This window comes from Montipora foliosa, chromosome 3, assembly GCF_036669935.1.
Source record: "Montipora foliosa isolate CH-2021 chromosome 3, ASM3666993v2, whole genome shotgun sequence".
Taxonomy (NCBI): Eukaryota; Metazoa; Cnidaria; class Anthozoa; order Scleractinia; family Acroporidae; genus Montipora; species Montipora foliosa.
The window spans coordinates 51695658-51718157 of NC_090871.1; the positions used below are offsets into that span (position 1 = coordinate 51695658).

The 22500-nt window shown below is 40.3% G+C and overlaps 2 long non-coding RNA genes across 2 annotated transcripts in view; one reads left to right on the top strand and one right to left on the bottom strand.

Moving 5' to 3' along the window:
• LOC137997628 (uncharacterized) overlaps window positions 1–22500 on the bottom strand; it is a 23171-nt gene that overhangs the window by 138 nt on the left and 533 nt on the right. The window contains exons 2-4 of the long non-coding RNA XR_011122536.1: window positions 11734–11830; window positions 3309–3410; window positions 1–1151 (exon numbers count right to left, since the gene is read on the bottom strand). The exon at window positions 1–1151 is cut by the window's left edge and continues 138 nt beyond it. This is a non-coding gene — a long non-coding RNA (uncharacterized lncRNA). The remainder of the gene's footprint in view (window positions 1152–3308; window positions 3411–11733; window positions 11831–22500) is intronic.
• On the top strand, window positions 13352–20991 carry LOC137997627 (uncharacterized). The gene is made up of 3 exons (XR_011122535.1): window positions 13352–13693; window positions 19916–20067; window positions 20712–20991. It is a non-coding gene; the product is annotated as an uncharacterized lncRNA (long non-coding RNA).

Consider the following 22500-nt stretch of genomic DNA (forward strand, 5'->3'; position numbering starts at 1 on the left):
CAATTTTTGGAGGAGAGTCAGGGAGGCCAGGAAAAACCTAACTGTAAAACCTCTTAGAGGAAATGTAGGAAATCTGGGTCAGGCCGAGACTACTCCTCGTCCCCTGACAGGACTGTTCATAATGCTCTTTATAAGTTCAACGACTTGGACACTTTGAGAAGATCATCTTTTGAATATTTGATGTAGCGCCTTTTCGAATATGAGCAGCGCCAACCGGCGTGCCTGTCAATCAGGTCAGAGTCTAATGAACGGCAACCCAAGTTCGATGCTACACCAGATTTCAGGCTGTGCATGCTTAACTGTTGTATGTTAACGGCAAATGGCGATACGTGGGTCTTGAACTCCTCACGAATAGTAGCAGTAGAAATTCCTTTCGTGGAATGAAAGCGCTCCATCTTTTTTGATTTGACGATTCTCCTAATTAAAGGCGTCTCCGAGCTGGAACCAGATAAATGAACAAGGAGCTTTCCAGTCGTTGTGACAGAACAAGTGACCTTCCCCGACTTGGCGATGTAAACTGTGTGGCCTTCTCTATACTGGTCGTTTTTTCGCTTCCTGACGGAAATTGCCATATGGTCGTCGACAATAGATATATCCTCAACTTTTAACGAATGCAGCTCGTCGACACGTAAAAACCCTGCGTAGCCGAGGAGTAGGATGACCAGAAATCGAAGATGTCTAAGAGATGAGCTGGACGCGTAATTCACGCAAAGTGTCTCTACAAGTTCCAAGGAGATTGGCTCCTTGGGATTCACCGGCCGTCCAAGCTTTCTTTTCGCGCCCTCCAGAGTGGATTGCACGACTGGGTGGTCCGTCGGTGAATTCAAGCCGGCTGCGCGATGCGCCCATCTAATAGCATAGACGGCTGACTCAAGAGCCGAAGATCCGGTGCCCTTTCCAACGCATGAAAGAAACATCTCCGTCAGAAACAGAGCAACATGTAGGGGCTTGGCAGGTATCTCAGGGATGTGCAGAGTGGATGATGACCACGCGCATCACGCTTTCCAGCTTGAAGCATACTTGGAAAGCGTTGAACTTGCCTTTGAGGACTTCTGAAGATTTTTCAGCTCTTTGACTAGAACAACCATTTCAGGATCCTCCAACTCCCTGGCGTCGGACCAGATCCCTTTACTGAATATATCTGTAAAGTACTGAAACAAGAACACACCTCACGTGAGTAAATGGATCCGCACCGCCCTCAACTGCGCGGTTTATTACAATGCACATACATAAGGAGGCCGAAGGTGGCTAAAATTACGGACACACGCGCGTAATTTGCGAGAGAGCCGCGAAAGAGGAAACCAAGTTATTAACATCGCCTAAACGGCTAACGTTGCCTAAAAGGCTTACAGCATAAATGACTTACATTGCCTAAATGGCTTACGTAGCCTAATTGGCTTACATAGCCTAATTGGCTTACATAGCCTAAATGGCTTACATAGCCTAAATGGCTTTTGCATAAGTAATTAGTAACGACAAAACGCGCAAACGTGCCATAGCAACAACAAACGATTCAGATAAACTCGAGCCGTAATGCTAAAATTCTAAACGCTGGGCAGCCAACAAAAACAGACTGCCTCCTCTTGTACAGGATCGCTTGCCCTGGGCCTTCCAACAAGAGATCTTTTATCCTTGGTAGCGGCACAACCTCTTTAACGAAGGGCTTGAAGGAACTGGAGTCGGCGTGCAGAAACGGCCAGAAAAAAGCTGATGGCCATTCAGGAATGATCAGTGTCCCAGTGCCACGACAGGATTCGAGATGGCGGACGCACTTCACTATTAAGTTTGCTGGAGGGCATAACCAGTTATTGTGACCGGACCAATCTAGGGTAAGCGCGTCAACGCCACAGCTACCAGGTGATGCGTATTTGGTGTTGAAGAGAGGTAGCTGCTGGAAATTGTAGTGGGAAGAGAAGCGATCCACTGTGTGTGGACCAAACCGAGCATCTAGCATGTGGAAGACAGATGGATGAACAGACCAATCATCAGGATCGATAAAGCGGCTTAGCACGTCTGCTCTATCGTTGAGCGAACGGGGAATCCACTGAGCCTCGAGAGTAATACCCTGTCTGAAACATAGCTGGAAAACGTCCATAGCTAAGCTTTGTAGATGGGGCTTTGTACTTCCAACTGTAATGACGCGGGCTGCGCATTGGCTGTCGGTCTTGATAAATGACTGTGGGCGAGGTTGAGCACGGAGGTCTGATAGCGAAACCGTTGAAGCTGTCAATATTGAACAACCAAAACCTCAGCTCCTCTAAGAGTGCCGGTGACAGCGTTAGACGTTGGTCCCAGCCTCCGATCCTTGATTCGATGGCATAGTACATCTGTCTCGTGCATAGTCGAGCAATGGGTCCCACGGCTAAACTGATGGAGATGACTGAACCTGCAATCCTTGCCAGTTGCCGGATGGTTATGTATTTGTCACTGACAGCGCCATCGAGAAGGGATTTCAGCTTGGCTAACTTCTTATCTGGTACTCTATATTGCATAGCGATGGTATCGATTACAAGGCCGAGCCACTCTCCGACTTGCCTAGGCTCCCAATTAGATTTTTCTTCGTTAGTCACGAGGCCAGACAACCCGAGCTCCTTTCTTTGGATGGTACTTGCAGCCATGGCGGAGATGAAGTCCGGCTGACTAGTAAAACCGTCGTCTAAGTAAGCAAAGGACAGGTGGCCTATAGAGCGCCAGCGCTTAACTAAGGGTCTCATAAGCTTAGTAAAACAATGACAAGCCGAGCTTAGACCGAATGGTAGAACTGAAAAGCAGAAATATCTGGGTTTACCGTTAATTATCCACGAAAATCCTAAATACTTTTGGTGATCTGCAAAGATGTCGACATGATGATAACCTGACTTAAGATCCCAGGTAAAAAACCAATGATTCTCTTCCAGAACTTGGGATAGAGATCTAAGAACTTCGTACTTAAATTTTACTTTAGAAACAAATGCGTTTACATGGCGTAGGTCGATAACGAGACGGTTAGAGGATTGACACAATATGGAGGAAATTCGTGCTCAATAATACAATTATTGCAAAGAAGCTTTTCAATAGCTTTGACAACAAACTCGGTGCTTAAAAGCAGATCTATTATTCTTGAGAAAGCAAGGAGTTGGATACTCACTAAAAGGTAGCCTATAACCCTCCCTGATCATGCTGGTCGCAAATTGCGAGGCATCTAACACAGACTCCCAAAACTCGTAATGAGACTTCAAACGACCTTTAACACTGCCACCGCTACCCTCACCCACTTTCCTTAAGCAGGCGATTGTGTACATGTCGAAAAACTCTAAAGCATACTCAACTTTATGATCGCCGTCATCTAGTCATTTAGCCGTTGAGCTAGAGGAGGCCTGGGCGCTATCCCTAGACTTGCAGCTCACGCTGAGGTGGCCATATTCTCCACACTAAAAACAAAATCGATAAGAAGCCGTCAAGATATTGCCACTATCCGTTGCAGCCCTAGAGATCGTAAAATAAACCTTTCAGGCTATGACTAACTATACAAAGATTGAAAAGCTGACTTTTCGAGCGTTAGCCCTTCATCAGAGCGCTAATGTGAAAATTGAACGCTGGTGAAAATTGAACACTTTTAAACTATAAATGACAAGAAAGCAAATCAGCAGCAGAAAATAAAAGATGAACAAAGATAAAAAATTAAGTGAAGTTGTCGTTCCCAGCGTTCGACCCGAAGGAAGAACCACTACAATGCACACCCTATTTATATCAAATAGCTCGTATGCAAATACGAGTACTATCAATTCATCGGGGACATGAATTGTGCAGGAATGCACAAACAGATTCTTAACGAAACGTGCAGAAAACAAATATCTGCTAAACTGCGTACCGCAGATATTTTTATATTCTGCCCTTATCTACAGGATTATTGAACCCATAACCAAGAGGAATAACATGACAAGGCAAGATCTTGAGTTATTGGTTATGGGTCGGTAAACGACAACATACCGTGCGAAAGTCACAAAGAACGTCCTAGAAAAAGAGGAGGGTCCGAAAAAGCACAAAATTAATGCCCTAACCAAATAACGGGTAAGGAAAAAACAAATGTAATACTTATCTTGAAGCAAGGTCCCAAACGATTCTTTGCCACTGGGGTTTTCTCGCCTGTTTCACGCCCGCCGAATTGTGGGGACGATGAGCCGCGAATGCGAAAAGAAAAGCGGGACTTTGCTCTCTTTTGGCGTTGTCCTTAACCTTTCTCTCGGCTCTCTTTTCAGCTCGATACATCCTTTTCTCGTCGTCCGAGTCTGAGGCAAGCGCGTCGCTTAGATATTCGCTAACGGTAGCCCAGCCATAGTCGCTTTTGTCGGCCAATTTTATAGCTTTGATGCGCTTCTCGACGAGCTCCGCTCCCTCTTCCAGCGACCGCTTCAGCTTTTCTGTGGACCCTGCTCTAAAGTGATCCAGTGATTCATCAAACTTCTCCAAAACTTGTTGACAGTGATCGTACTGTTGTTGATTCCCTTTCTTCTTGCAGGTAAATGTTTTTCGCTTCGCCTTCTTTACTGCCGTGTCGATTGCGGATGTATTTAGCTCCGAAAACTGGCGACCAAAAGCATTGAATTTGTCTTCCAGGACAGAAGACGTCGCCTTCACGGCTTCGTTCACGACTTCTTGAGTGGTCATTCCGAGGGATTAAGTGAAGTTGTCGTTCCTGGCGTTCGACCCGAAGGAAGAACCACTACAATGCACACCCTATTTATATCAAATAGCTCGTATGCAAATACGAGTACTATCAATTCATCGGGGACATGAATTGTGCAGGAATGCACAAACAGATTCTTAACGAAACGTGCAGAAAACAAATATCTGCTAAACTGCGTACCGCAGATATTTTTATATACAGTATATGTCAAATACATATTCTAAATTCAATTTCGGTCCCAGGACTTCTCCCGTGCCGTAGAAATAGACATTTAATGTCATCTGACTTCACTAAAACGAGAATTCAATGTGAAAAATCAATGCCCTGCCCTGTGTCAGTCAATCCACTTCTTAACGTGTTATTAGGTGTACAACAAGAGAAAATTTGGGGACAGAGAGGGAGGCTCCCGGTCCAGCCCTTGGGATATGTCATGGCCACGAAAGTTATTTTTAGACGAGGGGAAGTCTTTGTTCTAGCGGAAGTCTGTCTTTCGAGACGTCCGCATGCAGGCCAACCTCGGGCTGATGTTTGAAAGAAAATATTCATCAGCTTTCCACGTGCGCCGCCAATTTCTCTTTTCACTAAGAACCTGAGAGTGAGGCATGACTGCACGCGGACGTCTCGGAAGACAGACTTCCGCTAGAACAAAGACTTCCGCTCGTCTAAAAATAACTTTTGTGGACATGACATATCCCGGCCAACGCCCTGGGCCTCCCTCTCTGTCCCCTCATTTTCTCTTGGTGTACAAGGCATTAACACTCATACTGAGCTAACTTACGCGATCATAAAATGAAAACGAATTATACCACACCAGATACAAAAAATAACATAGCTACAGTACTCGTAACGTCTCGTCGGAGCAGCTCGTTATTCCTTTTCATAGAACAAATATTAGGAACTTTTGCCCTACTATCATTGGACGCTATTTCTGGAACGATCGTCTCCTTTCCATTCGCTCAAAACCACACAAAAAATCGTTCAAGAATTTTCTCTTCAAACATTAGTTTTCTCAATACAAAATGCTGGATTGACATAGCTGTTCCATCTGCCCATACTCTCTATATAATTTATTTTGTCTGAATATTTAACTGTTTAACTTGTCATATATTTTTCTTTGTCGTACATATAGAGTGTTATGTTTATTTTTATTTTTCTCTTAGTATCCACGTTATTAAAAATTTTAACTATCTTTTGCCCCTTTGCTCAATCTCTTTTTTGCTTCCTCCATTTATTTGTAATTCCCCAATTTTATGAGAATAAAATGTAAACAGTTTATAACAGATACAAAAAATCACTCAAAAACCACCCTTAAAATGTAACCAAAAATTACGTGTGAACGAGGTTGGTGCAAACGAGCATTATCGGTAGCAGTCGAACCTTCTAAAGATCTCCAAGAGATCATGATCTCTTGGTTTCTAAGGATACTTGTTCGTTATAACAACGTTTCTCGCAAATCTCATCTTGCCTCGAACTCAGCATAGCCATTGGAAGAATGGCTGAAAGTTTTTGATCAGTTATTGAATAACTGTGCCAAGGATTAGTGCAATATATGCGCTGGCAAGATCTTTGCTGAACCAGTTGTCAAATGCTTAAAGGCTCTCGCAATATTTTTGAAACAAAGGATTAAGTTATCTAACTTCAGTTAACCGTAAGTTGCGAGAATGCTCGTTGTTTTCTTGGTTTCCACCGTGACGTCACAAAAAATAAAATACAAAACTAAAGAGCCTTTTGAGTTTTTTATCTCGATCAGTTACAAGAGATTTTTACGCATGTATTCAGCTCGGTTATTCAGATCAGTTACAAGAGATCTGTTTGCATGATTTCAGCTCGGTACCGGCCTTCGCTTCGAAAATAGAGCAGTTTGAATTTCAGACGGTTTTTCATAGTGTGTGACATGTTGACGGCTTTCGAAAAACAGGCCAGTTGTATAAAAACATCGATTCCCCTCGTGTTTTGTGGCCTAAACAGCCAGTATACTAGGAGACGTGCCTATGCGGATGTTTGCTAGCTCATCATACAGCAGAAAGCGTTAAAGACAGCCAAACTATATTCCAGATGTTTCTACAGGTTTCCGGCCGCCATGTTGGTGTTCTGCTGAAGTACACCAACATGGCGCCTCCATACTAAACTCTGCAAATTTGAGTAATATATTTTGCTGAATAACTCAAGTACGGAATATCGCACAGCCCTGAGACTTGGACCCGTTGTTTATTTATTCCTCTTCTATAACATTTCCATTTCTTGACTCAATTTCTTAAATGGTAAGCGACTTATGTTTTCACTTGCGTGACGTGCAACCCAAGAATAGATCATTTTCATTGTCACGCAACTAAAAAATGAACTCGAAACCTTTCAACGAAATACGCCATGTTGTTGGAGACAAATTCATAAATTACCCCATTAATTCTCATGTCTGTGCGGTAAATCGTTTCTGAGTTATTTGCCGAAGGGTTTCACGCAACTTTATAGAGTTTTGGATGGAGCCGCCATGTTTGTGCACCACTGTTGTCCACCAATATGGCGGCGAGAAGTCAACAGGAACATCTTGAATTCACTTAGCACTGTCCTTAAAACGCTCAGACAGCTGAGATTCATAGGCATAGACATTTTTTCAACCAAATAACTTTGTATCATGGTGTCACACAAGGTGACAGTTCGGAAATTCACAATGCTGTATTTGTCATGGAACTCGAAACTTGAAAAAAGATTTATTTCTAGGTCTTCTTCAATCTCCTATTGATAAAAATTCAAAACACCATGCGATTTAGATTTTTAAATTTGATGACGTCACTGTGAAAACCGGAGATTACACTGAAGTTCGCATCGTTCTGTATATGATCATTTTGCCATCGATAAATGCATTCGATGAGTGAAGCAATCCTTTAATTTAGAAAAGTTGTGTACCGAACGCTTTAAAACCTCCTTAAGGTGGGTTTGCCTGAGCTTTAGAACACCTGGTCACTGATTTGCATAAGAACAGGGATGCCTCGTTCTTCAAACGATGCCGCTTTACAAAGAGGCAATCGCAACCGGGTATTCTGAGTGGGTTTATTAACGGAATACAAAAGATTGCCATTTTCTGTAAAGCGTGTTAAGTGTGACATCTTCTATATAATTCAAGTGAAATGATCAACCAGTTGGAAAATAGTTTTCCTTTCGGGCAGTTGATCACCAACCAGTACTGAAAACATAAATTCCTTTCTCTTCTTACTGCTGATGAAGAGTAGAACGTGAGGCCACCGGGTGATATAAAATAGAATTTCAATTAATTAGTCGTAACTCAAGTCTTTATTTATATCATTATAATAATTTTAGCATTTTTACGTGGAGCGTGGGTTGGGTAGTATTAGTAAAATTTTACAATTTCTTCTTGATCGTTGACATGGTAATTGCGACTGTGTAAGTTCATGTTAAAATTCGGCGTTGAAAGAAACTTAATGATTAGTTATTAAATACGGTGCGAGCTGATCTGAAACCTGGAGTTGGACTGGTTGTGTATAAGAAGCAAGCAAAATCTCGTTATACAACGTATACCAGTGACTTTTTGGTTTTCAAGTGGAAAAATCATTGAAAGGACAAAACACAAAAAAACTAAAACTATTAATTATTCACTTCTTTTGCTTAAACCGTCTTTCGAAGTTAATGAAACATATGTCATGGTGATTAGCTTCTTGGGGGTTTCGATAGCAGGATCGGAAAGGATTTGTCATTGAATGCGGCTTCGAACTGTCTTTGCTCACGTTGTATGAATAAAATGAGCAGCGGTGAGATCGTTCCACACATGTCATGCCAACCGCTAAAAGGACGTGCGGCATGCCGAAATAATCTTTAACCAAAACCTACATTTCTAATTTTTGTTCTCTTTAAGCTTCAGTTATTATAACCTTTTCCGTTCCTTCTTTGATCTTTCTAATTGACTTGATTGTTGCTGTGAACTTAAAACTTCAAGTTCATGACTGCATTTGAATGCACAGCGAATCTTCTCTACTCTTGTTCTCAAATGATTGGAAAAACGAGAAATCCTACGGTTTCAACTGTAATTTCCCTTGAAAATAAAGCGGAAAATAAGATGAAGGCTCAATGAGCTCTTATTTCGAATGCATGAATTATTAAACATTGGATTAACCTTAATATTCAAATTTACCTTAACGTAGCTTAACGTTATTATTCTTTTGTTAAAAATCCGACGCTCAAAGGAAATAATTAAGTCGTTATCAAACGTCTAAAACGGGAATCATGTTTCTTTCTATTTTAAGACCACAGATCCAATCCTGGGGTCTGTTATACCCTTAGGACCAAGGGGTGACTTTTCCTTATTTGGAACAAATAATATTGAAGATTGTCACTTCAAATCCCGATGAATAGGATTCATTCTTTCAAGCCAAATAATGTGCATAACTGATTAATAGTGACGTCACATTGGACATAATTTAAGGCTATATTGAACTTTTTGGTCGTTGAGTCGCCGCAGCATTTTGCAATCAGAAAGTTTCTATCATTTTCTTGCACAGATTCTTTCCTTGAAAAAAGTCTCAACTTTTTAAAGAACTGTTGACCCAGACCCTAAAATAGTTCTTAATAGTTAATTCTTAAGTTATTGTTAAGAAATATTGGATGAGTTTCTGTTGAGTTCCCACACGGACTATTGAAAATGTCCTTCCGGTAATATCGGTAAATTAATTTGTTAGAAGGCGACCACCTTGGTGAATAGAAAGAATTGTCGAGTTGAACAGTTGACGGTTTTACAGTTAGATGGCGGTAAATATGCAATATGTAGCAATTAAATTTCCTGAATTCGCTCTCTTTGAAATATTGCCATTGTTTATGCTATCGAGACCAAAGAATCTCGAAAAGAATTTAGTGGAAATCCACCCGAGATGCAACCTAAAAGAAAAGTAAAAGTAGAGAAAGACTTGAAAAAACAATGTATTTGATTGTATGAACTTGGCCCACGCGGCTAAAGCTTTCAGTTTGTGCTAACCCCTCCACCAGGTGCTAAACAACTATTTGTCCCGGAGTTATTATTATTCGATCGGAAACGTTTAAACTCTGATCATTGACTTCTTTCAATTTCAAAAAGGCTAAATTAAAATCCGCATTGGTTAGTACCCTGAAAATAATAAAGTGCAATGGTTCATTTTACTATAAAGAAGGCCCCAAACTCTCCACAACAAAACACTACGGTTACTTCTCAAACCAGTTGTCGCCAGTAAAAAGCTCATTCTTTTGGCATTAAGAGCCGCGATAATGACGACTTTGGGTGGAAAAGTTGCTGTTTGGTTTTTCTTTACATTAATTTTACTCGTGTTGACTTTCTCGAACCGAGTGTGGTGTGAAGAAGAATCGAGCTTAGGTGTTAGAGAAAAACTGTTCAGACAGGAAAATAAATGGCGAAGGCCGTGCTTTAGTGCAAGATGTCCTAAGGGAAGACGAGGAAACAGAAAAAGGCTCTTTCAAAAGGTATTGCAGAAATTTTGATCGGTTTTTCTCTCACTTGATGCAATCATCGGCGTTTTGTGCATTGCCACCGAGACTATGCCTAAAATTGCTTAGATATCAGCCACTACAATCAACTTTGCTTTGCTTTAAGTATGGGAGACGACGACGTTGGTAAGAGCGCATACGGCCTAGTGAAACACAAGGAACGAAGACCAGCATAGAGTAGCAAACTCGGCAGCATTGGTGTCGCAAAAGAAAACAAGTGCAGTTAGTCGATGCACGATTTAGCCGAGTTTATTATAAACATTCTGAAAATCTAGAGGATTGGGCCGCACCTAAATTACCAATGGAGATAAGTAATAACTCAGCTACTGGAAGGTCACAAAAATATAAGTTAATCATTTCGAGATTAGTCCGTAGTCTTCCATTTGCACAAAGGGCAAAGGATTCTGTTTCTAAATTGGTACGAATGACTTTGAATCGCAGATAGAGAATGAACTGTTCACTGAAGTATGCTTACGTTGTCAACCTTAATTAAAACTCTAATCCGAGTTAAACTGCCACTGTCATGCTTAATTTGCTGTTTTTAGGTCAAAAATGGGTAAGTAAATTAGTACTTCAGCTCACAAGTACAACATTTTTGACAGCCAACTGACAAGGTATTATTTTTTTCTTTCTGAACACGTTGTCTTTACATTTCCATCCTTTCCATCTTTTGCTGTAAACAACAACGAATAGCTTCATTGCACTTCAATAGTCATTTACAACAAAACTACAGCATTATTTTTTGGTTTTCATTGATGCCAGGACGTCTTTTAGTGTTTTGAAGTTTGACTGAAATAGCTTGAGACTGCCGCTTTAACACGGGATCGGTTTGGGGTCATGAAGTACCCAGGAAAGCAAAGAGCATAAAGAAATCACCTTTCCACCCATCGCCCGCTTTTTTTTTTTTTCGCGGTGAACTGGGAAGGATTAGGCACATCCATCATTATGTAGCGAATCACACGTATTATTAAATACGGACAAATCATGTTTCTATGAAAATTCTAGATATAGGTATTGCAGTTTCAAAACATATCGCGGCGATTAAAATCAATCACCGTCTGCTACATTTAAATTTGCGTCTGCTTCTAGTTTACATTTTCGTGACAATGTCGTTTAATTAAGTGAATGGGCCTTTTGCAACTAACGATCACATGTGATCGTTTGTTGCAAAAGGCCTATTTGATAGTTACTTTTGAAGGGCCGAAAACCAAAAAGTTGCCAAGCATCTGCTTAAAGGCAGCAATTCGAAGCGGTACCAGTTCTAAAGCAATTTATTCTTGAAGGAAAGAAACGTGTATTTGAAGTGCAAGTTATAGACGCAAGATTGGAGTGATCCTCGCACAGTATCACAACAATTAAATTAAGCAATAATTATTGTCTCATTTGGACAACTGAAAATAGGCCATATTCGTACTCTCACGGTTGCACTGAAACGAGCATGGAATAGAGGCAGATGCGGGAAATATTTTCAGATGCAAATTATTTCCCCCGCTTGAGCCTCCACTGTATGCACGTTCCTGTCCAATCCTGAGAATACGAATAAGGTCTATTCAGGCAGGTTCAACGGGATTCCAGCCCATTGCCTCTTCGATTCTGGTGCAATGTTCTTCCAACTGTGCTCTGATGCCACACTGTTGGGAGCAGGTCAATTTGTTCGGCTCATGTGTTCCCATCATAGGACTATAATAAAGGAAAGAAATGTGTATTTGAAGTACGCGTTATAAACGAAAGATTGAAGTCATCCTCGCATTTACAAGCGCAGTTATATAAACATCTGGGGCCCGTTCTCGAACGTCCCGAAACTTTACGGGCCATTCATTTTCCGGTGTCACAATTCCTTTTGTATCTCAAGAACGGAGAGGATTTAAGTCGTCAAACTTCACAGACGTGTTTCTTTTAGTTAGCTTGAAAACATGTTAAAAGATTGGATATTCAAAACAAGCGGTTGGCATTTTCACAATTGGCTTTTCGGGCCCGAAACGTTTTCGGGACTTTCGGGAAACGGGCCCCAGGTCATGGGTTCGAGTCCAGTGGGAGCAGCCTCACTTTTCAGGTCTCTGTATGAGACAATGGTAAACTTGTTCTGACAAGTGCTCCGTCAATTGATTCTTGTCGCCCGGGATTGATTAAATTGCCTTCTTAGCATCATCAGGAACCCATGGGCTCCTGGCATCATAAAATTGAATAAAATGTGGGATTACTCAGAATATACTAGATGAAACACCCTTTACAGATCAGAGAACTTGTAACCGAGAAAAAAAATGGAGAAACACATCGATCTCACTAATTTCGGAAAAATAACGTCCTCAGCAATGAAATATTGTGCACTTTTCGCAGCGCTTAAGAAACAAATTTGACAAGGCAGTGGCCATAAAATGTCGAGTATACAGCAAATATACACCGACCAACTGAGCATTAATTAAGGCTTCATGTCCGCATGGTAATCATCAGTCATAGAAAGCTGTCAAGCTCAATGGAGGTAAAAAGTCGGATATATCATGAAATATCGGCAATTGCAGCTTTGCTGTGGTCAGTTTAAATAATCAATAGCCACCATAAATAATTATACTTTGGCTTCGAATGCGCAGCGTTACCGATAAGCGACTGGCACTACATAGCTCAGTTTTGTACAGAATGTCCACCCCAGACGGAGCAGTTTTCTTCAAAACTTGGGCCTGTGAGCCTTAATAAATCCGTATTTTGATGCTCATGTCAAAGAAAAAAAAAATATATATATATACCTACACCTATTTAACTGTATAACTTGATAAAAAGCTTGTTGTGCGCCTACGCATGAAGACTATAATTATGCACAAAACCGCTGTTTACTGAGCTTTTAAGAGTCTTATGTGTCAATATCTTTTTGGCATCAAGTGATTGATGCAAAATTCGACAGAAATATATAGCTGGTCCTTAGGGTTTTAGTTCAATTCATTTGCAAAAGTACAGCTGACTTAAATACTTCTCATAATTTCACTGTGGAAATGAACCGGGTCTCTCTATGTCATAAAGACCGCGATAAAAACAGCAATTCTGCTTTCATTGAGACGCATTTGACTAATTAAATGTCATTTGTTCTAGAACGCCCACGACAACCGTCTACTATTATACACCGCTGAAAGGCAAACGTTGATCGACTTCCTTTAATTAGGTCAGAAGAAAGAAAATTAAGGAAATCTAATATAATTTATGCGTCACTTCGAGTCAATAAAAGCTAAAACAATAATTGGAACCGCCAATTTACTTGCGTGCTACGACGGGGCAGACACTTCGAGGACCGCGGTTGCTTCATCTTTAAAATTATTTGGTTCCAAAATGACAAAAACCTCACGCGTCGAAAGGTTGTATGTTTTATTAGTTTTGCTAGTTTTACTGCTATGTGAGATGGTGCTAGCCAACGAGAAGAGCAGCAAAGTTGAGTCCAATGCGAATAATGTTGACGACGCAGTCGAGGTCAGCATGGTTCCACGAGGCAGTTGGGGTATTTGCAGTTTTGGAAAATGTGGGAGAAGAAGAAAAAGGGGGCGGAAAAGATTTCAGCCGGTAAGTGAAGTGAAGAGTGGCCGGAATACAAGAAAATACACACCATAAATGATTCATACAGTTGGAATAGTTAGGCTTGTCAGAACGACACAATGTTTCGTCAAAATTGCATTTTTATTTATTTTTTGCAACAAAAAAGATAAAAGACTTTTTTCGTCCTGGTTCATAATAAAAATAGCAATTCGCTTTCACAGAAAATGTCATTAACGACAGAGAACTCCTAAGTATGTGTAAAATCGTGTAGCGCTTGTCAAACTGAGTCAACTGATTTTAAGTTATTTCTCTTTAGTAACAACGAAAATCAAAAATAATATTACATTGTAGGTGTTCATAAATGATATAAACTTATTTCATATGGGAGAGTATTGATTCAAATTTTAACCGTTTATTTTTGCTGCTTATGCTCTCATAGTTTAAAATAACGAACGCGGGTAAACAGTTAACCGATCATTAATCAAAAGTCAACATTGACGTTCTGAATGATTCGTTAAAAGAACTATTTAACATGTTTTATCAACTTACAAGCACGAACGTGCCCAAACACGAAGTACGCAAGAATATTTCGAAGTACCTTTCATATAAGAGTTTACACCCAATTTGAAACGTAGTTTGGACGGTTGACTAGCTACGACATGCACACCACCCTGCGTTGAATTGTGGCGGACTGTCGACCGCCGTAGCTACTTAAAGTTTGAAAAATTATGAAAGCGTTAGTGTTGTATACGTTGGGAGTGTTTAGAGAAGAAGTGCTACTCGTATTGTCCTTAGGGACCATTAGATTGCTCTCTTGAACGAACATTTTACGCAAATTATGGTGAAATTGGAAAATATAATTTCCTGAAGGTTGAGGGACCTGGGAGCGAATTAGCCGTTACGCGGGCGATTTTTACCATTCCTCGCCAACCAGTCTTTCCTGTGACTTCATTATTCTTTCTAGTTTTATTACAGAAGGCGGTCTAAGAGCACTTCTTCCCGGCGGTTTAGTGCCACTGCATTTGATGAGGAATACGTTTCCACCTTTTTAAGGGCCCAAACGGATTTTTCGCGCGTTGCTAATGAATGCTGCCTCATGTTAGTCGATTCACGCGAAACGACCGATGGAGCAGCCTTATGCATGTCACTTTTAGCGGTGTTTGTAGCCAGTCATCTTGTAATCCAAAATCGGTAGAACATACCACATACGATGGATTCCAGATCGTTGAAGTGCATTCTGAATCAGTGATCGCTCCAGCAATTCTACTTTTCACTGAATAAAACCTGAATCTAGAAAATGCAAAACTCCGTAAAAATCACCTTTTTCATTTGTGATTTACACGCAAAATTAAAAATACTTACGCATTTTTTCGATCTCACTTGAGTTTATAAAACCTGAAAAAAGTATCAATTTTTTTCAGATTAAGGGGACTTTTTTTAGGATTGTTCTTAGTTGACAGCTGTCAAAAAGTGGGGTGGTATTAAATGCTTCCACGACTCGGTCATTTTTGCATTGCGCCATTTTTACTTTGATTTTATAGCTTTAAGAAGGATCGATTTAGAAAACGTATTAAGAATAAAAAGTAACAACACTATCCGACGTTTCGGAGTCAGACATGACCCCATTATCAAGGTTAAACTGTACTGGAAAGTTCGCAATTTAAATGTAACGGGCGTTAGGTCAAAACAAAGACATGCATAAATGGAAATTAAACGATAGTTGACACTAAGATATTTACATTTTTTGCTAGAATACAAAAGGTGAAGGTCAAACAAAAACTTTAGCACGAATGGAATCTGACTGCTTATTTAGTCCAGTACAGTTTAACCTTGATAATGGGGTCATGTCTGACTCCGAAACGTCGGATAGTGTTGTTACTTTTTATTCTTAATTTTATGGCTTATTTTAAAAGTAATAAAGACGTTATAATTAATGCGTCAAGTATACAGTAAAAGCAAACAAAACCTACAATGATATCAGTAGCTTATTTAAAATTCTCCAGAAAATCGAAGAGGCTTATCGGAAAGAAACTTGCGTTAAGAGGGTGTTCATGTGTATGTAGCTAAAGTGCGGCCTTTCATGAAAGTCAAAACGGATGAAGGAAGAGTATTACCACTTCTGGTTTATAAGGGGGAATCTTTACTGACGTCATTATTTAAATTTTGTTTCATTAACAGAGAAGTTTGCTTAAAAAAGGCGTCATGCTATTACAAATTGGTGGCAAAAGAGCTAATGATCTCATGTACTCTTTGTAAAATTTCTAACCTGCGTAGCAAGTGTTCCTGTGGGACAGAAGAGCTTCGAATCGATTTTCCGCAAACTGGCTGCGCGAACGTTGGGGCAAGAGGCTGAGGGAATGCTTGCAAGAAGACCCCCTGTTTTTGAAAAACGCCCACCTTTTGACTTGACACACGCTGATTGACGTCTTATTAACAAATTAGCCAATAACAGATAACTATATTAAGACAAGTTGACTTCCGTCAAAACAAACCGAGCCACCTAGGAATCGAAACACACCCAAGCGATCAACGCAGAATTCACCAGTGTAATTTTAAAATTAAATTTGTAACGGCAGCTTCTCAGCCGGGTACGACTGGTTATGTTTCTTCTGAGAATTTTCTAAAACCATCGAAAACAAAAGAAACTTACGGACAAATTCTAGCTGATATTCGCAGAGCCGTTGGAAAGAAGCTGTCGAAAACAACAGCCAATTTTTAGAACGTGTAAGCAACCCATGCGCTAGTAAAATACGAAATTTAGGAACATAACTCGTACAGAGTTCGATGGGTAGTAAGGCCGTTAAATGCGAAACTCCACAAAAGCTGACCATGAAACCATTTAAGAGGTTTAAAACTAGCGACGATTTCAGTGCGACTTTCTGGATATTGAATTGTCCAGTCGAGATATATGCTGCAGCTTTATTATGTCTTTGTATGATGTACTCTGTCTTGGCAAGTTCAGAACATCCAGAGACAAGGTGGTCAACTGTTCCTTGAAATTGCCAACAGATTCTGCACATTGGGTTGTACTCAGCCGATTGTGGATTTTGTCTTGGTCTACATCCTTCTCTTCTGTTCTTTTTGGGTAATGACCATGCAAAGGGTTTTCTTCCCATTTGCTCTTGAGTTTTTCTAAAGCTTGGTATTTGGCTTTGGTATTTGGCTTTTAGCTTGATCCTTCAGGCATAACTCGCGACTGGCTCATTCTCTACCACGTCAGCTTCTGGTAAGCTGAGTTCACGCCCGTATTTTGCGGCTTGATGGTGTATGGACATTTTTTTCTTGCCACGGTAATGATCCCTTTCAATTTTGAGGAGGTAATCATCTTTGTTGTTGAGATATGTGTTTAGGCCAATTGTGATTGTTTTGTAGGTAATCTCCAGTTGTACAAGAACCCTTCTACCTGCCTTTCTAAGGATATATAGCCTGTCCACATCAGCTTTTGGGTGGTGCATTTTTGTCAATGTCAAGAATTTCCTTGTTTTTCTGTCTAGCTTCATAAGTTCTTCCATTTTCCAGTTTATGATGTTGAAACTATAAGTAACGACTGGGACACCAAGAGTGTTGATTGCGTCGATTCTATTGGCTGCATTAAGTTCGGATTTGAGCACTGGGCGAATTCAGCGGTAGTTCTCTTTCCGAATTTCCTCTTTCATCTTTGCATGTTGGATCCCATCCCCTTGATTCACACCAAGGTATTTGTAGGTGCCTTCCCGCTCAAGGTCTTGTATGGTGGTGTCAACGTAACATCGAGTTCGGTGTTCTCGGTTTTCGCCAGTTTGCCTCGTTTGAATGTAGCTTTGGCGCACTTGTCAAGCCCAAATTCCATTATTGTATCATCGCTGAAGCCTTTGACAATTTTAAGGAGGCCTTTCTGATCTTCATCAGACTTGGCATAGGTTTTCAGATCGTCCATGTAAAACAGGTTGGTGATTTTGTATCCATATTTACTCTCATTCAAGAGAGAGGATAAAGGTGCTAAAGCTATGCAGAAAAGAAGAGGTGAGAGGGAATCTCCTTGAAAGATGCCGCTGTTTATTTTTCTTTCACGAGAAGATACTGTTCCGTTGTTATGGTTAAGTGCGAAGGTTGTTTTCCATTTGGTCATACTTACTTTGATGAAACCTTTCATTTTTTGGTGATATCCTGTAGATTTCAAGGCATTTTAATATCCAGCTGTGGGGAACAGAGTCAAAAGCTTTCTTCTAATTCACCCAAGCTGTACTGAGGCTTTTCTTTCTCGTCTTCATATCTTCCAATGTAGCTTTGTTTATGAGTAGTTGATCCTTACAGCCTTAGCTCCCTTTTCTGCAACCTTTTTGTTCGGATGGTAGCAAGTTATAATTCACAAGATGGCTATAACCTCTAGCTGACAAGATTGATGTTAAGATCTTGTACATTGTAGGAAGGCAAGTGATGGGCCTGTAATTTTTGGGGTTTACAGTGTCTTCGGTTTATGGAAGGAGATAGGCGATGCCAGTTGTTAGCCAGTTTGGGAATTCCTCTGGGTTTTCGATGCAGATGTTGCAGGCATTAGTCAGATCTTCGTGTAGGGATATCCAGAAGTTTGCTATTCCATCAATCCCAGGAGCTTTCCAGTTGCTGGATTTTTTGATTGCAGAAGTTATTTCAGCAATGGATATTTCCATCCATTCCTGAGTGGGCATTTGTTGGTTTTCTTTCTCTATTTGTTTTAACCACTCTGCTCTTTCATTGCGACGCTTTTCTTTCTCCCAGATATTAGCCCAGAAATTCTCAAGAGCTTCTTTCTCAGGTGGCTCGGAGATTTCGATGGTCTTTTTCCCAAGCTCACCATAGAATAGTTTGGTGTTTTCTTTGAACATTTTGTTCTGGGAGTAAATTTAAACTTTCGTCTTTTCTTAAAGCGCCTTATACTCTGGGATTTAGCTAGTAGCTGTTGTTTCAATTTTTCCGTGACAGGCAGAATGTCGTCGTTGGATTTGATCATATATTTTCTCATGAGAGCTCTTCTTTTCTTCTCCTTAACTCTTCTTCCTTGGAGAATTTCAGTTAGAATTAAGAGCTCTCCACGTACGTTTTTGATGTTTTTCTCGATTCGTATTTTCCACAAAGGCACTTTTGGTTTCTTTTGTGTTTTTGGTCTTTGATGCCCAGGGTGTCACAGACTACTGAGGCAGAAAGAGTAAAATAGTTCATTCACTTCAGTAAGAGACAGTTTTTTCCCCTTTTTGGCCTTTATTAGGTTGATGGCCTTATTTGTTGTTTCTAAGACTTCCTTTGCCTGTCTGGTATGCTTAAAATATGGTATAGGTGGTCGTTCAGTTATATTTGTCTCTTTCACATATACAATCTCCCACTTCTTCTAAACTTCTTCCATCATTGGTGTATTGAGGGGTCTCCAGCACATTGGAATTATTCAGTTGTTCTTTATAATTGTGGACAGCTGCCTCATCGCTGGCCAAGGGGGCATTATCTGCCACAGCTTGTGCAGAGGGATTGCCCTCATGACGGCTATTGTTCTCGGAACAGTCTGTCTTGTCAATCACTTAGTCTTTGATGGCTTGAATTTCCATGTCTGTCAGTCTTTTCTGGTTCATGATGTCCCATCTGGTGTTTTCCAGTTTATTAGCATCCATGTTTGACCTTTTGGTTGGATTTTGAGTTCGCCAGATATTGAAGCATCTGTTGTAACTGATGCATTGGGCTTAGCTAGAGCTTTAAAGTATGCTTCCATCACTTCCATATACTCTAGCTCCCTGGTCCATTTACTTCTTGTTTCTCTTTGGCGGTTTACAGTAGGTGCATTTTGAGGGCCTCTTTGAGGAATATCCTCGTCGTGGTAATCCTCATCTGCTTTCTGGGAGGAGTTTGTTCCAGTAGCATATTTTTCGACACCAACCTATTTCCACATGATAGATAAATTCACCTTTTTTCCAAAATGGCCACCATTTAGATACTTTGTTTTTCTTCAAATTAGCCCTTGATGCCTCGTTCTTAAGCTTAAAATTCAAAAGAATATCTTGCCTTGAACGAGGCATCAAGATCTAATTTGAATAAAAATAAAAGAATATCTCAATGCGGCCATTTTGGAAAAAGGTTTATTGACAAATTGTAGACTGCTGCACTTCTCTTCTTACTCTGTGCCATTTTTAGCAGCCTTTTATCCCACGTTTAGCAATTTTTTTCATGATTTTCAGTATTGCATGGGTTATTCAAATGATGAAGCTCTTAATACAATATACTAAGAAATTTGTTTTCTTTCTGCAGATTAATGCGCAATTTGCAAATGATGGCGACGACTTCCAGATCAGCGACACAAACAACCGGGACCTTCGACGAATGGAAAGCAGCAACAATGAAAAGAGACACAATTACAGAGAAGCTTGACCTCAACTGCTTCTTGACAAAGATTAACACTGGTACGTTGCATGAATTATGTATGCCAATGACTCTTTCCTACAAGAAAAGACAACAAGACAACAATACATCGGATTCCGCTGGTTAATCTAGCATCGGGGCACCTTTAATCAAACTTTTTTGACCGTCATATATGATTGCAACCCCCCAGCGCTTCCACCAATGACAATCCCTTCCCACTATCATCATCATTCTCAAAATCTCACAAAAAGCAATGAAGTACCACGAACTGCACACTCAGCCACTCAGTGTAAAATGGTCATGGCAATTTGGCATTATCTCCCTCGATCTCTCTAATTTGGCCTTGGCCCATCAGTTAACGGTCTTATCTAAATTTAGAATACAGATCCCGTCAAGAAATGGCCAACCAGATTGGGCCTTATGGCCACAATTCTCCTGATTGGTGCGCAACCAAAGTAGCCGCAAAAGGGATCCACGTGCTAAATGCAAAATGGTGCGCGGAACGCAGTGCCTTTAAAAATCTAGCAGTAGCCGTTCTATAAATAGACATTGCATCGCAGATCGAGACTTCTGGGGTGACAATAATTTTGTTGTTTCTGCGCCCTAATTTTTTATGTTCTTTCAAAGTGAATGTTCCTTAAAAATGAAATAAAACTAACCACAGTTTTTCTTACTGTCCTTCAAGGTACACCGGGAAACGCCAATGACTGAAAGGAAAGTTCTTGAAATAATACCTATCCATAGAATTCGTTACTTACATCAGCAACATGTGCAAATTGAGTGGCGGAGACAGATCCTCGCTTAAAGTGTTTAAATAGTGTGGAAAAAATAGATGCATGCAATCAAGGGTATTTGAGAGAAAACTACCGCAGCATTTATTGCTTTTGCAGTGATTAGTCTAGTCCATTTAGCTTGGCAAACGCTGTGTTAGGATTCAAGTTTTGAAATAAAGTACTTTAAAACGACACGATTACAAATGTTGTCCTTTCATAGAAAGATCGACCGAAAAAAATTACAAGCTTTCTTTTTTATATCGAAAATCTTTCACGGTTTTGGCTCTCAAAATAGTTTCTGACGGATTAGTTGAAGAGGCTGCCAGAGATCCTAATAGTGATCAGTGGCCGCTTCGTCTTAGGGCTACTATATATAAGTACAATCTTTCCATCATTCTTGAAATTCAAGTAGCAAGTTGCAACAAAAATCAGTTTCGACGCGACGATATCGATACATGTGCATGGAAGCAGTAGCCAGTATGAGGCAAACCGAGGCACTTGCCACGGTCATTTTTTTCTTGATTCGTTAAAATAAAGCGTAATTCCAGTGTTATCTTCAAAATGTACTCGTCATAAACACCTAAAATACTTACGAAGAGTATTTAACGATGGAAATTGCCTCAGTCATAACTTTTTTTCTGGCTACGGCCTTGCTGACGTCTGTGATCATTTACCTTGATTAAGGGTGCGTTCGATTGACCCTATTCCGGAATAAGAATAAGCGGAGTGGCAATTTAAAACGGTATTTCTGACGCTTTTGAAGCAACAAGGCTAATAATATATGCTTAAAATAGCATTTTAGCAAGTGTTTGGTAATTTTAATGTGAATCTCTGTAAAAACAAAGGATTTCTAACTTCTATTCCATGTATTCCTATTCCGGAATACGGTCAATCGAACGCGCCCTTAAATGTGGCCAACACCAATAGAACTCAGAGATATATTGTCAATAATGACTCAGGGACTTTCGGAAAAAAAATCCGAGTGCACGCGAATCGAGCCGACGACCTTCCGATTAGTAGTTGGGATGCCCCACCACAGAGCTATAGAAGACTCGTAGGAGCAAGGCCATCATCAAAACTAGGTTCACTTGACACTTGTCCCGTTACAATGCAAGGATCCAAATTGAGGAAGTATCATTCACCGGGGTTAGCATGTAACATATCTTTTCAGTACAGCCTATATATCTTATTTGTTGCCACCTAAACTACATGGAAAAATTAACCCACTCGCCATTCTTTAAAACTGTCCAATTAAGGATTAAGTGGCAGTCTCTCTAAAAGCGGTCCACTCGACTTCGGGACCAAAAATAATTTTCCCTCTTTTTTTGTCAGTGAAAAGGATTTGGCACATATATATAAAAAAGCAATTTATTATTTTCCAGTTTCTTATTTTTGCTTTGCTACGAGCCAAAGTTGAATTTTGGCGGAACTGAGGTTGCCGACCGTGATTAGAAAGGTAAAATTCACCGATTTTGTGAACCGTGCTACGTCCCCTATAATGCAGCTCACAGAATTTCGTTTTCATACAAATTCTAAGGTACATTCATTACTTAGACTGACGAAATATGGAAACTTTTCGGAAAATTTTAAGCTTACAAGAGAGGCTGGAAGACACCCTACTCTGAGGCCTTTGTTCAACTACTAAAATTTAGCCAAGTTTGAGGGAGAAAATCTCAAAAGTTGGGTCTAAATGAAGGCTAA